The following is a 13,208-nucleotide window of genomic DNA, read 5'->3' as shown; positions in this document are numbered from 1 at the left end:
AGACATTGGGCAGGAATTATTCTTCTACTAAAGACATAACCCTGTTCTCTTGGCTGAGGGGGAGTCTCCTTATTACCCGCTTCCTCTGCCAACCACACGTTCCCAGTTCTGTCTTGTCTGAGTAAAAATAGTGCTGGCTTTCCCACTTTAGTTCATCAACTAAAAGTTTTTCTTCAACCTTAAGATGTCCCAGTTAGGGCAAACTTTTCCCTTTTTTCCTCTCACAGAGGATTCTCAGTCTGACCCTCACTGGTCAGATTCCAAGCTTAGATTCTCTCATGACAATTCTGTCAGCCCCAATTTGTTACATTCTCACTGGCCAATCACAGAGACAGGGGAGCAGCATGTCAGCCATTCTCTCTTCAGGCAGTTTTAACTTTTTACCTTCCACTCTTTGGATGCAGCATTTGGGTAATCTTTGCATTTAAAACCCATTCTGTCGCAACAAGTCTCACCCATCTTATAATTATGTATTTGATTTTTTTTCTGCCTAAATGAAAAACATTACATTTATCCAGTGGTTTTTTTTCCCTAAAAAATGTTTAGGGGTACTCTCAGTTGGAGTTGGTTTAGCGGGAATTCCAACATTATAAAAATTTTACTTTCTCCTGTTAGATTCACAAAATGTTTAGGGGAATGTGTACCCCTGCGTACCCCCAGAAAAAAGCACTGCATTTATCTCTGTTAAAATTCATTTTGTTAGTTTTTGCCCAATTTCTCAACCTGGCAATCTTGATTCTCTTCTACTGTATTAGCTACCCCTCCCAATTTAGCATCAACAGCAAATTTAATGAGTACTCCCTCTATTCCTTCATCCAAGTCATTTATAAAGATACTGAACAACACAGAACCCAGGACAAATCCTTGAGGTACTCCATGTCACTTCTCTCCAACAGGATGAAGAACCATTTAAAAGCACTCTTTGGGTGTCAACCAATTACAAATCTCTCTAAAAGTAGCAGCATCTAAACTACCATTTTAACAACTTGTAAGAAGAATATAATGCAGAACCTTAATTAAAGACTCACTGAAATCAAGATAAGCTACATCCACAGCATTTTTGTTCCAGCAAAGTAGGCTCCAAAATTACATCAGCAAGTTCCCTTAGTACTCTAGGATGCAATTCATCTGACCCTGAGGACATGATTTCGTTTAAAGAAGCTGAGTGTTTATGTACTGTCTCTATGCCTATCCTAGGCTGTAACTGCCTTCCTTCCTTTCTCTTGTTTTTTTTTGCCAGATTGAGCACAGTTTCCCTTGGAGAGAAGACTGAGGCAAAGTAAGAGTTGAGCAGTTCTGCCCTCTCTCTATCATCTGTTAAAATCCCACTTTCCTCTGCCCAGAGTAGGCCTATTTCTTCCTTGCTCTTTTTCTTGCTGCCAATATAACTAAAGAACCCTTTTTGTTGTGTTTAGCATTTCTCGCTAGCCTAAGCTCACACTGAGCTTTTGCCTTTCTGGCTCTCCCTACAAACACTGGCTATTTGTTTATATTAATTCTTGGTTGTATGTCCCTCCTTCCATTTCTTAAATGTGTCCTATGTAATTCTTGGCTCATCAAATGGAGCATTTTCTAAGAATTGTATTGGAATTCCATCTCCTTTTTTGGTAGATGAGTTAACTCCCCCTACCTTGATTTGGAATTTGGCTTACAATTGAATTTATTTTTAAAAATCAGAATGAATACACCATTTTTCAAGACTAAGTTTAAATTCAGACCCAACTGCTCTTCTAAATATAATCTGACATATAATCTCCCAAATGCAATCTGGAAGTATAGTACAGTCCAAATGCCTCCCCCAACCCATCTCAAGCTCCGTCCTGAATCTTTCCCCATTGCCACCTTCCATTTTCACTTGTGTTTGTGGTAATGAAGATGACCACAGTGGGGAGATCTTTCTGTGAGCCATTCCTGCATAACCCAAAACTTAAATTGCAATACAGCAGCATGACAGGTGCTAGGAATCCTGGGGAATGCAGTTTTTCCAAGGTGCCTGCATTCTAAAGCTCAACTAGGAAACAACATATGCCACCCTTAAGGAATCCTCTGACATGAAATTTCCAAGGCATCTTCAATCCACATGAAGAAATCAGGTACCCCATCCAATAAACTAAGGTCTTTACCAGGCATTTGAAAAAGCCTGTAGCCATATTATGCAAGCCCTACAAGCCACAAAGGGTGTTTTTTTTAGAGTGGATCTCTTTGTATGCGGAATCTTTGAGAAGTTTACAGTGGCATGTTAAAGACAAGGTTGGAGTTATGGTATCCTGCAGAGAAAGCTCTACGAGTTCACAATTTTCAGTAGTAAGAGTAAGCTGACTTTCTTGCCTATCAACTAATTTTGCTTTGTTTGTTATTTGTTTGCTTGATTGCCTCTCCAGACATTCAAAACCTCATGTTTTTCTTTTCTTTTTCCTTTTAGTATCCTGTCTGCAGCATTAAAAATACATGTTTCAAGAGCAGGCCTGCCTGATATAATTTTGATGTTCTCAGCATCATAAGCTGAAATAATGCAACAAGGGAGCAATAGAGCAGATGTGATCAACTTCTCTTTAAACTACTTGGCTTTTAGGTTCTTGTTACAAAGTGGTTCAATTTCAGTACAAAATAGGTCTCAGAATTATGATGACCATCCATGAAAATGCTGTGCTAATACAATGTCTAATCTTTCCTCCAGCAGGGCAAATAATGTGCAAATGGGACCATGATCTACTCCAGTATTTTGCTTATTCTTCCCCATCTACTCCACTAGTCCTTTGTATTAACTGCAGTGCAAATCCTAAAAGGGAAGCTGTACTGGTATGGAGGCACTCATGACTGTACATGTATAAGATGCATAAATATAAACTAATTCCAGCCTGTGACAGAGGTAAAGCATTACTGAAATTTAGACAAAGTATATTCATTGCAATTACTTTTGGATGTGAATGTGAGCTGACATAGTGTTATGATTAGCAATGCAATCCTAAGGGCCAACGTGGTAGAGGTGGCAAGATTCCAGCACTGCAATTGCTCTGCTGGTCTGTGCCATGAGGTCAAATTACATAGGCTGGGGACCAGGCAAATGCCCATGCAGTGGGGACTCATGAGCCATGACTGCATTGGCATCCTCAGCAATAGTGCTGTTGCACCCACAAGATGTCATAGGACTATGGTATGGTAGAATCAAATAATCACTGGGCATCAGCCATAGGGACACAGCCCCAGGGACATGCAAGAACAGGAGTGGAAACAACACCTGCAGCCCCTCTCCCTCCCCCTTAAAGGAACAGGTCTCTGTCAAAGAGAATGGAGGCAGTAGCACAAAATGGAGCCACCATTCCCGAAAGCATGCATGCATCCCACCATTCACCATCGTAGGGTTGGTTAGGAAGACCCTAGGGGAGGAGACTGTGCCAGTCTTGTCATTGCCATGGGCAGTATCAGATGCCAACTGCTCAATGGCATATGGACATATCACTGGACAGAACTTGCCAGAGGAAGAACAGAGCAACACTGGGGCAGCCATGGAGATGTGCATCCAGCCATTGACCCCTGTACACTCAAAGGGTCCCAATGTCTCCAGAGGTCAGCAGGGCTGAGACAAGAGGGGGTCTACAGCTGTGGCTCGGGATGTTTCTGGGGATTTGGAGGTGGGGTTTAGGGAGGAGACATTTGGGACCACTCCAGAACAGCCATCTTCCCCTAGGCAGGTGGTCTCAGCCATCAGGAGAGAAGTTGTACTTCTGTGAAAGCTCCAGGCCCTCCTTAAATGTTGGCCAACCCAAGAGGTATGGCATCAGGGGTTGGCTGGATGGGGCATTCCCATGCTCTACTAGAGTTTGGATTGGGAAAGGGGTGGGCCTTGGGGTGATGCTTCCAAGGGCTTTTAGTAGGTGGCATCCTCCGACAGCCCAGTGAACATAAGAACATAAGAGAAGCCATGTTGGATCAGGCCAATGGCCCATCCAGTCCAACACTCTGTGTCACACAGTGGCCAAAAAACCAGGTGTCCTCAGGAGGTCTGCCAGTGGGGAAAGGACACTAGAAGCCCTCCCACTGATTGCCCCCCCCCCAAAAAAAACACCAAGAATACTGCCCTAGACAGAGAGTTCCATCTATACCTTGTGGCTAATAGCCACTGATGGACCTCTGCTCCATATGTTTATCCAATCCCCTCTTGAAGCTGTCTATGCTTGAAGCTGCCACCACCTCCTGTGCTGCTTTTGGGCCCAGGGCCATCTGCTGCAGCTGCACAGCTGTAGCCATGGCTGTTGGCTGGGATAGGTTTGGGAGTGAGGATGGGGGACCTGTGAAAGAGGGTGAAGGCATCCAACTGACTTTGCTTCACTCTGGGCCCTCCAGGCCATGGCCCCTGGGCTGGGCTTCTGCTGTCAGACAGTGGGCTGCTGCTGTGGCTGTTCTGGGACAGTGTGCCTTCAGGAGAGACACAGGATGCCCCCTTGTTATGTTGTGCAGCATGGCACATACAGCAAAGAGCAGCTGCTTCTTCTCCCATCTGCCCTGTTGATGAGATGGAGCAGCTTAGGGAGTTGACTCAGAGGCAAGCTACAAGTGATGCCTGACACAGGTTGAACACTTGTCAGCTTCCCTCAAGTTTTGATGGGAAATGTAGGCATCCTGGTTTTACAGCTTGGCTCTCCATTACAGCTGCAAGACCAGGATGCCTACATTTCCCATCAAAACTTGAGGGAAGCTGACAAGTGTCCAACCTGTGTCAGGTGTCACTTGTAGCTTGGCTCTAATTCCCACCATACCACTAGGCCTTCCCCCTCCCATGCTGCAGCAAGGAGTGCACTGGTGGTGCTTTGGCAAGGGGCTTTGATGTTTCAGTGCAGGCACTTGGCACCAATTGGGCTCTGCTAAGGTGCTTTGTCTGTGCTGCACCAGCATATCCCTGAGACTCATCAGCTCCCTGAGTGCTTTAATCCCTCTCCCCCAGCTTCTGTTAGCATGTGAGCTGAGCTCATTTTGGTGTCCTTAGGATTACATTCAAACAGGTTTCCTGTACTATGATGTGTGCCTAGATCTGCAAAGATCATTATTATAATATGCTTTAGAAAGTTCAGTAGGGATGAACACGTTTCATGACAACTCTAGTTTGAGACAAGCATTTAACTTTTTTAAAATGGATTTTCTGCATCTGGGACAGAAAGATACCCATCCTTTCTCCTGACAATAATAATGAACTTCAGTATAAATATTTCCATGCCTCTTTTTTCATCAGCTGTATATAAATGGTGTAAAAATGCCATAAAATAGTATAAGAGAGGGGGGGAAAATGAAAATGGAGCATTTGTGAGAAGAAGGCAGGGCTTTTTGTTATCCCATCTAGGTCTTAGAGCTAATAGACTGTTCGATGAGAAAAAGACAGCAATATAACTAAGAAGTTATTGTTGTTCCATATGCATTACAAACAAAAGGTGTTTAATTGCAGTAGTGATATATTTATACACATCTAACGTTATATTAAAATCCAAGTCTGCTAACAGAGTCATTAAAAGATACTTAGAAGAGTGAACAGGCTTCTTATTCAGATAAGGATCCAAAAAATTTTCTTTTCAGATCTGAATAAATTACACAAAAAAGAAGAAATGCTCAATAGTTTCCACCAAAGACTTATCACAGATACAAACTCTAGATCCTCTTTCTTGGCCTATAAATTGTCCGTGTAAGACAGCAAGTGGAAGTAAATTCATTCTAGCAAGAAAAAAAAATCTCCAATAACATGGTACTGTAATATTATAGAAATAATATCATAACTGGTATTGATTAAAATATGAATATCCAAAATACATGGGTGAAAATACATGCCACCACTTCCTGGAGACCTTGCCGTTCTTCCGCCAAAAGGTTGCTACTGACCGAACTATAAGCACCAGTCTTCCCTAAGGCCAGCAGAGACTCACAATTAGACATGGGCACGAACGGGGAAAAAATGAACATGCTGTTCGTGGTTCGTTGCCATCCATGAACAACGAACAATGAACATTGATGAACATGATGCTGTCAGGAACATGTTTGTTGTTTTTTTGTTCATGAGGGCCTGCAGCCCTCACCCCCACTTAGCCCCCTCCCCTCTAATCCACTTACCTGGCCCTTTAAAGATCCCTTTAAACTATCAGATGGCAAGTGGCAGGGGGCCCTCACCCCCTGCCCTACCCCAGTGCTGCCGGGCTTCTTCTGCCTGGTGCGAGTGGTGCAGGGAGGTTCTCCCCTTCCCAGTCGCACCCAGCAGAGCTGGCACCCCAGGGATGCTTCTGCCTGGTGCAAGCGGGGCAGGGAGATTTTCGCCTTCCCACTCGCACCCGGCAGGGCTGGCTCCCCAGGGCCGCATCTGCCCCATGCAAGCAGGGCAGTGGAAGGCCTGGCACTCACATCTGGAAGGCCTGGCACCCTGGTGCCGTATTAGCCTGGACCATTCGCACCCGGCAGGGCTGGCGCCCCGAGGCCGCATCTGCCCTGTGCTAGTGGGCCAGGGAGATTCTCCCTGGCCCACTCGCACCTGGCAGGGTCAGTGCCCTGGAGCCGCTCCTGCCCTGTGTGAGTGGGACCTGGCAGGGCTGGCACCTCAGGCCTCTCCTGCCCCGTGCAAGTGGGGCAGGGAGATTTTCCCTGCTCTGCTTGCACCTGGCAGGGCCTGCACCCTGGGGCAGCTTTTGCCCCATGTGAGCGGAGCAGAGAGATTCTCCCTGTCCCTCTTGCACCAGGCACAAGAAGCCATGCAGTGCCAGCTCTCCCTGTGTTAAGAGGGGTGAGGAGATTCTCCCCATCCCTCTCGCACCAGGAGAGGAGCAGCCGGCACTCAGCCGCTCGTAATGCTGTTCATGCCCATGTCTACTCATAATTCAAATCAAGTGAGTTTAGCTTATCTGTGAGCAGTTGAACCCATCAAGGTTTAAATTAAATTAAAGCTGCCGTGACAGATGGTTATCCATCAGAATTCTATAAAAAATATGCCACTCTACTTTCAAAACCTTTAACTGAAACTTGCAATTTAATCATGAATACTGGCCAAATACCTCCTTCTTGGAAAATGGCAACTATTATAGTAATCCATAAACAAGATAAAGATCGATGTATTGTCGAAGGCTTTCACGGCCGGATAACAATGGTTGTTGTGGGTTTTCCGGGCTGTATTGCCGTGGTCTTGGCATTGTAGTTCCTGACGTTTCGCCAGCAGCTGTGGCTGGCATCTTCAGAGGTGTAGCACCAAAAGACAGAGATCTCTCAGTGACACTTTTGGTGCTACACCTCTGAAGATGCCAGCCACAGCTGCTGGCAAAACGTCAGGAACTACAATGCCAAGACCACGGCAATACAGCTCGGAAAACCCACAACAACCAAGATAAAGATCCTCTTAATGCTTCTTCATATTGCCCGATCTCCTTACTAAATCAGGATTATAAAATCTTTACAGCCATCTTGGCAAAGCGTATAAACTCATTCATCTCCAATTACATACATTCTGATCTAACAGGCTTTATTCCTACTCGTAACATAACAGATAATGTTCGTAAAACACTGCACTTAATGATGCACTGTAAAACTTACAATACTGAGGCAGCATTCTTATCTTTAGATATTGAGAAGGCCTTCAACTCCCTAGAGGTTCCTTATTTACTCTATATTCTAGAATATATGGGATTTGACTCTAAATTTCTCACCGCAATAAAATCGATATACTCCAATCCTATTGCAAACATAAGAATCAATGGTAGAATTTCAGAAAATTTAAATATTAGCAGAGGAACTAGACAAGGGTGCCCACTTTCACCATACTATTTGCCATTGCCCTAGAACCTTTGGCAGTAGCTATAGAGAAAGACAATTGGTGAAGGGAATCTGCATACATACAAACACTTTTAAAATCAATTTGTTTGCAGATGATATGCTGCTTTACTTAGTTGATCCTTTAGCATCAGTCCAACATTTACAGCCAATTTTATCAGATTTTGGACTAATATCTGGTCTCCAAGTCAATCAAAGTAAATCATATTTTCTGCTGCTAAATACTGATGAAAATACAGACAAATTAATAGCAGCACTATTGAAATTTAAATTAACTTCTCAAATAAGATACTTAGGAGTAAATATCTCAGCTAATATTAGCTAATATTAGCAACATACTTCAAATAAATCATAAAGAGATCATAACTCAAATTAAATCCAGTATAACTAATTTGTTAAGTGGCTCAACCGATATTAAGTTTATTGCTAGTTGACTCTCATGTAGAAGAGCCCTTAAGTAAAAACTGGCCTGTCTTACTGAATGCCAAGATAATGTCTGGCCTTTGTAATTGCAAACAGTTAGGCAGACTTTACAGGGCTGCAGCTTTAACTGAAATGGAGCCTTCTCAATTTGAAAATGCTGAGGCTTTTTGCATTTTAAGGGACTCCCTTTTGTGTGGGTAGGAGGCAGTTCTCCAGTAATGGCCCTGACAAAATCTGTGTTAGCTTTGATGAACAGCAGTAGCTTCTGAGTATGTTGTGTCAGTTGATCAATTTTATCTTCCAATAGTAGTAATCTTTCAAAAATAGATTTCACAGTTTTTACTATTAGTTGCATGGAGTTTATCAGCCTGATATTGGGGCTTCTGTTGTTAGCAAGCACATATATATTCAGAGTAAAACCCATTTATATATCTCACACATACTTATCTCAGTGGCAAAATATATTAAACAAATGTTTATGGCAGGATAAAAAACCCAGAGTTGCTTTTGAAACCATTAGATGTAAATCTTCAAATGGTGGGTTCAATTACCCTGATTTAAATATATACCAAATTGCTACAAGACTAATAGACATTACTCAGTTGATGTCAAGCAGCAATCTTCCTTCATGGGCATTTATCTTTCAGCCTTTATTAATCAAAAGACCATTACTTGAACTTATTTGGGAAAAACCCTGTAATCATCCTTCTAAAATAAAAAATACATACTGTCCTAAATGCTATGTTAAAGGTTTGGGATCAAATTTGACATAAGATTCTTCTGAATATCTCTAGATTCTCTCCAATTATATTAAATTCCATGCTAGAACCGAGGCTGAATAACTCATTTAATCAGTTTTGGTGACAAACACAAAAATTTAAATTGATAGATATTGCAACGCATAATGGTCTTATGAGTAAATTAGAACTGGAACAAAAGTCACATCAAAAGATTCAATGGCTCCTCTCTTTGCAACTTCAAAGCTTAACAGACAGAATCAACGTTAATCAAATAACGAATACCCCTAAAACTGATTTTGAAGAACTATTAGATTCTCAAGAATTGTCTTGCAAAGGCCTAATATCCAAAGTTTACAATATTATATTAAATACATGTAACCAAAAGACTCTAAATTATCAAACTAAATGGTCAGATGATTGCAAAACTAATTTAACATCTGAACAATGGCAAAAATATGGTCTTCAAATTTAAACAACTCTCCAGTAGTTGTTACCAAACTACAAACTTTTAAGATCATAAACAGGTGGTATTTGATGTCTAAAAAACTATCACAAATTTACTTTCAGATGGGAGAACTTAGAAGGAGTGAGCTTTAGATTCCAGCAGAAGAGACATAAAATAAACACAGTGCAGAAAGCAAGAGAATTTCTGGAGAAATTTATGCCAGAACAGAAAGACTTCAATCCAAGTGGAGAAATACCGAAGGAAGAAGAAGGGGACAAAGATTATTTAAGTTTGGACATTTCTAATATTTAGATCAGTATGAGTTGTAAGTGCTTATCATGGAATATAAATGGGCTTAATATCCCACAGAAAAGAAGAAAGATCTTTTATTATTTGAAAAAACAAAAATTGGACATTTGTCTACAAGAAACACACATTACAAAAAGGATTATAAATACCTAATTCAAAAGAATCTTGCTCAAGAATTTATAGCAGCAAGCAGTAAAAAGAAAAATGGTGTTGTATTATATATAAAACAACAATTGAAACCAGAAGTAAGAATAATAGATGATTTGGAGAGGTTTGTAGGGGTGGAAATCACTCTAGATGGTGAAAAAAAAATGGTATTAGGGCTATATGCACCAGTTGATGAAAAGGTGAAATTTTATGGTTATTTGATGGAAAAATTATTAGATTTACAATACACCAATTGGTGTAATTGAAGATTCAAAACTTGCCACAGATATCGGAAGAACAAAGAGCCATGATGAAGAATCCAATTACCATAAATGAAGTGGTAGATGCAATTAAAAACTTAAAAAGAGGGAAAGCACCTGGTTCAGATGGACTGACAGCAATTTACTATAAATTATTTCAGGATGAGATATTGTTACCTATCCAATCAACAATGAACACAATTATAAAGGATGGGAAGATCCCAGAGACGTGGAGAGAAGCTAATATCACTTTGATCCCAAAAGAAGGTCTAGACCCTAGTGAAGTGAAAAACTATTGGCTCATATCACTTCTAAATAATGATTATAAGTTATTCGCCACAATATTGGCCAGAAGGTTGAAATTGGTCCTACAAGAATTTATTAAAGAAGATCAGAGTGGATTCTTACCAAAAAGACAAATAAAAGACAATATGAGAAATGTGCTGAATATAATTGAATATTTGGAAAAGCATAACAAGGTACAAGCAGCGCTAATCTTTCTCGATGCAGAAAAAGCGTTCGACAATACAAACTAGAAATTTATGATAAGAGTTTTGGAAGAAATGCACTTTGGAGATAATTTTATTAACTGGGTGAGAGCTATTTATAATATACAAAAGCCGAATAATAGTTAATGGAGAACTAACCAATGTATGCGAAGTGCAAAAGGGAACAAGACAAGGTTGCCCGCTGTCTCCCCTCTTGTTTATACTGGTACTAGAGGTGCTAAATAGATCCATTAGAGAGGAAAGTAAGACTGAAGGTATTAAAGTTTAAAAAGAAGCATATAAACTAAGAGCATTTGCAGACAATCTGGTCTCCACATTCAAAAATCCCCTAGAGCGAATAGAGGTATTAATGCACAAACTAAAGGAATTTGGTGAAGTAGCAGGTTTTAAAGTTAATAAAGGGAAAACAAAGATGCTAACAATGAATATACAGGAAAAAGAGAAAAGGCAGCTGATGGAAAAGGCAGGATTTACAATTGAAAAAAAGGTTAAATACTTAGGAGTAATACTGACAAATAAAAATACAATGTTGTTCCAAAACAACTATGTCAAGGTATGGAATGAAATTAAAAAAGACCTAGAAAGATGGGAGAAATTACAACTTTCATTGTTAGGTAGAATTTCTGTTATTAAAATGAATGTTTTGCCAAGATTGCCGTTTTTGACAATCCCAATTTTAAGCTCTGACAAGCACTTAAAGTTATGGCAAAGAGATATAATGAAGTTTATATGGCAAAGGAAAAAAAAACACGTATTAAACAAAAGCTTTTGCAAGATGCAAAGGAAAGAGGTGGATTGGTGCTGCCGGATTTAAAACTATATTATGCAGCTGCCTGTTTAGTTTGGTTAAAGGACTGGATAAAGTTAAAGAATAGGAGCCTCCTGGAATTAGGACATGATTTAAGATACGGGTGGCATGGAAACCTAGGGTACGATAAGATTAAAGTAAATGCAGATTTTAAGAACCATATCATACGTCAAGCCCTGATATGAATTTGGAATAAGTTCAAGGCAAGAATAACAATAAAAATACCATTATGGCTTTCACCACATGAGGCATTATTTAGAAGGGAAATAGTGTATAAAGATAAGTGGTTAACATACTATGTTCTATGTAATTTCTCACAAGGGGAGACAAAAATGCATTCTAGAGAGGAACTGAAAGAGAATGGCTTTGACTGTCAGTGGTTTTTGAATTGCTATAATGTAGTTCTTAGAATTTAAGCCTTATCACTGTTACTTTACATTATATATAGTATTGTTATTTGGTTACTGGTTGTGTGTTTAGTTACCAATTGTTACTTGTTAATCTATGCTATTTTGTAATTTATTGTATGCTTTTTATTAATAAAATTTTGTTTAATTAAAAAAAAGATTTAAATTAACTGTATGGACTATATGAGTTCACCCATCCCCAACAATCCTACCACCAGTGCAATGGAACGTGGCTGCACAAATATTATGGGCATTTATGACGTAGTTTTGTGACATCAAGGTCAAGAATGAACGTCTCTCCCCCATGCTCTTCTAACTTGTGAATTTTCTAAAAGATATTCTATTTTCTCAGCTTCTTAGAGACAGAGTGCTGCATCCTTGCTATATCAGTCAAATATACAACTACTCACCTACTCTTTTAAAACGCGAAAGCTGCAAATAGCAATCAGGATACCTCCAGTGTAGCAAGATATTTTACCAGGGCTTTTTTTGAGCTGGAACACCCCGGAATGGCATTCTGGCAGCTCTTTAAAATACCCATGTGACTGGGTATTCCATGCTGGTTCGGCCCTGATCTGGGCCGTTTTGGCGCCGTTTGGGCCGATTTGGGCCCATTTAGGGCCCAAAATGGCCAGGATCAGGTCTGAAAAGGCCAGGATCAGGCTGGTGCTGAGTGGGAGAGGATTCCCCTGCCTGGCAATGGCATATTACAGGCCAGTTCAGCCCCAATCTGGGCTCCTTTGGGGCCGTTCTGGCCATTTGGGGCCCATTTAGGGCCCAAAACAGCCACAATCGGGGCCGAAATGGCCCAGATTGGGGCCAAAATGGCCAGGATCAGGGCCAAAATGGCCTGGATGTGACCAGTGCTTGGTGGGGAACCCACCTGGGGAACCCACCCCCACTGGGCAGCAGCCCGATTCTTGCTGTTTTGGGTCTGATCCTAGCCATTTGGGGGCCTGAATTGGGCTAAAATGGCTGAAAGGGGCCCAAAACTGCCAGGATTGGGCCCAAAACAGCCAGGATCAGGCCTCTGCTGGGCAGGGGGACACTCCCCCACACAGCAATGGCCTGGTCCTGGCCATTTTGGGCCCCCTTTGGCCAGTTTGGGCCCAATTCAGACCCAAAGTGGCCAGGATAGGGCCCGAAATGGCTAGCATCGGGTCCCTGCCAAGTAAGGGAAGACTCCCCCACCTGGCAGCAGCCTGATCCTGGTCATTTCAGGCCCCTTTTGGCCATTTTGGGTCTCTGCCAGGCGGAGGAATATTTCCCCGGCCGGCAGCAGCCCATTCTTGGCCAGTTTGAACCACTTTTGGCCATTTTGGGCCTAAAATGGCCAAGATTGGGCCCAAAATGGCCAGGATTGAGCCTC

The sequence above is a fragment of the Eublepharis macularius genome, chromosome 7 (assembly GCF_028583425.1).
Source record: "Eublepharis macularius isolate TG4126 chromosome 7, MPM_Emac_v1.0, whole genome shotgun sequence".
NCBI classification, from domain to species: domain Eukaryota; kingdom Metazoa; phylum Chordata; class Lepidosauria; order Squamata; family Eublepharidae; genus Eublepharis; species Eublepharis macularius.
This window is presented reverse-complemented; position numbering follows the sequence as displayed.